A 2,500-nucleotide genomic window follows, 5' to 3' on the forward strand; every position below is an offset into this window, starting at 1 on the left:
TTTTTTTTTTTTTTTTTGCAAGTTTATTGGACAATTAGTGAAAATTTCCTAAAGTACTAACCAGGCCTATTAGATAATTACTGAAAAAATCCAAAAGTACTAACCTGGCCCAAACCTGCTTAGATTTGGAGATCAGTTGAGATCGGGCATATCCAGGATGGTATGGCCATAAGCGAAGGAGGCTGCAAAGAGAGGGCTATTTAAAGATCAGCCACTATAATCGCCAGTGCATTATATAAGTAGGGAAGGAAACCCAAAAGCTTACAGCACCTGGTATTCCCAAAAGTACTAACCAGGCCTATTAGATAATTACTGAAAAAATCCAAAAGTACTAACCTGGCCCAAACCTGCTTACATTCTGAGATCGGGCATTGACTCTTTTTTTTTTTTTTTTTTGCAAGATTATTGGACAATTAGTGAAAATTTCCAAAAGTACTAACCAGGCCTATTAGATAATTACTGAAAAAATCCAAAAGTACTAACCTGGCCCAAACCTGCTTAGCTTCCGAGATCAGACGAGATCGGGCATAGCCAGGTTGGTATGGCCGTAAGCGAAGGAGGCTGCAAACTGAGGGCTATTTAAAGATCAGCCACTATAATCGCCAGTGCATTATATAAGTAGGGAAGGAAACCCAAAAGCTTACAGCACCTGGTATTCCCAAAAATACTAACCAAGCCTATTAGATAATTACTGAAAAAATCCAAAAGTACTAACCTGGCCCAAACCTGCTTACATTCTGAGATCGGGCATTGAATCTTTTTTTTTTTTTTTTTTTGCAAGATTATTGGACAATTAGTGAAAATTTCCAAAAGTACTAACCAGGCCTATTAGATAATTACTGAAAAAATCCAAAAGTACTAACCTGGCCCAAACCTGCTTAGATTCTGAGATCGGGCATTGACTCTTTTTTTTTTTTTTTTGCAAGATTATTGGACAATTAGTGAAAATTTCCAAAAGAACTAACCAGGCCTATTAGATAATTACTGAAAAAATCCAAAAGTACTAACCTGGCCCAAACCTGCTTAGCTTCCGAGATCAGACGAGATCGGGCATAGCCAGGTTGGTATGGCCGTAAGCGAAGGAGGCTGCAAACTGAGGGCTATTTAAAGATCAGCCACTATAATCGCCAGTGCATTATATAAGTAGGGAAGGAAACTCAAAAGCTTACAGCACCTGGTATTCCCAAAAATACTAACCAAGCCTATTAGATAATTACTGAAAAAATCCAAAAGTACTAACCTGGCCCAAACCTGCTTACATTCTGAGATCGGGCATTGACTCTTTTTTTTTTTTTTTTTTTGCAAGATTATTGGACAATTAGTGAAAATTTCCAAAAGTACTAACCAGGCCTATTAGATAATTACTGAAAAAATCCAAAAGTACTAACCTGGCCCAAACCTGCTTACATTCTGAGATCGGGCATTGACTCTTTTTTTTTTTTTTTTGCAAGATTATTGGACAATTAGTGAAAATTTCCAAAAGAACTAACCAGGCCTATTAGATAATTACTGAAAAAATCCAAAAGTACTAACCTGGCCCAAACCTGCTTAGATTTAGAGATCAGTTGAGATCAGGCATAGCCAGGATGGTATGGCCATAAGCGAAGGAGGCTGCAAAGAGAGGGCTATTTAAAGATCAGCCACTATAATCGCCAGTGCTTTATATAAGTAGGGAAGGAAACCCAAAAGCTTACAGCACCTGGTATTCCCAGGCGGTCTCCCATCCAAGTACTAACCAGGCCCAACCCTGCTTAGCTTCCGAGATCAGACTAGATCGGGCATAGCCAGGTTGGTATGGCCGTAAGCGAAGGAGGCTGCAAAGAGAGGGCTATTTTAAAGGTCAGCCACTATAATCGCCAGTGCTTTATATAAGTAGGGAAGGAAACCCAAAAGCTTACAGCACCTGGTATTCCCAGGCGGTCTCCCATCCAAGTACTAACCAGGCCCAAACCTGCTTAGCTTCCGAGATCAGACGAGATCGGGCATAGCCAGGTTGGTATGGCCGTAAGCGAAGGAGGCTGCAAAGAGAGGGCTATTTAAAGATCAGCCACTATAATCGCCAGTGCATTATATAAGTAGGGAAGGAAACCCAAAAGCTTACAGCACCTGGTATTCCCAAAAGTACTAACCAGGCCTATTAGATAATTACTGAAAAAATCCAAAAGTACTAACCTGGCCCAAACCTGCTTACATTCTGAGATCGAGCATTGACTCTTTTTTTTTTTTTTGCAAGATTATTGGACAATTAGTGAACATTTCCAAAAGTACTAACCAGGCCTATTAGATAATTACTGAAAAAATCCAAAAGTACTAACCTGGCCCAAACCTGCTTACATTCTGAGATCGGGCATTGACTCTTTTTTTTTTTTTTTGCAAGATTATTGGACAATTAGTGAAAATTTCCAAAAGTACTAACCAGGCCTATTAGATAATTACTGAAAAAATCCAAAAGTACTAACCTGGCCCAAACCTGCTTAGATTTGGAGATCAGTTGAGATCA

The 2,500-nt window shown here is 39.4% G+C and overlaps 2 non-coding genes across 2 annotated transcripts; both read right to left on the bottom strand.

Annotated features, from left to right (window-relative positions):
* Nucleotides 1-1,687: 1,687 nt before the first annotated feature.
* On the bottom strand, nucleotides 1,688-1,806 carry LOC132150436 (5S ribosomal RNA). Its single transcript, XR_009435669.1, has one exon. It is a non-coding gene; the product is annotated as a 5S ribosomal RNA (ribosomal RNA).
* Nucleotides 1,807-1,891: 85 nt separating this feature from the next.
* Nucleotides 1,892-2,010, bottom strand: LOC132150790 (5S ribosomal RNA). Its single transcript, XR_009435971.1, has one exon. It is a non-coding gene; the product is annotated as a 5S ribosomal RNA (ribosomal RNA).
* Between the last annotated feature and the right edge of the window lie 490 nt (nucleotides 2,011-2,500).

This window comes from Carassius carassius, chromosome 9 (genome assembly GCF_963082965.1).
Source record: "Carassius carassius chromosome 9, fCarCar2.1, whole genome shotgun sequence".
In the NCBI taxonomy this organism is placed as follows: Eukaryota; Metazoa; Chordata; class Actinopteri; order Cypriniformes; family Cyprinidae; genus Carassius; species Carassius carassius.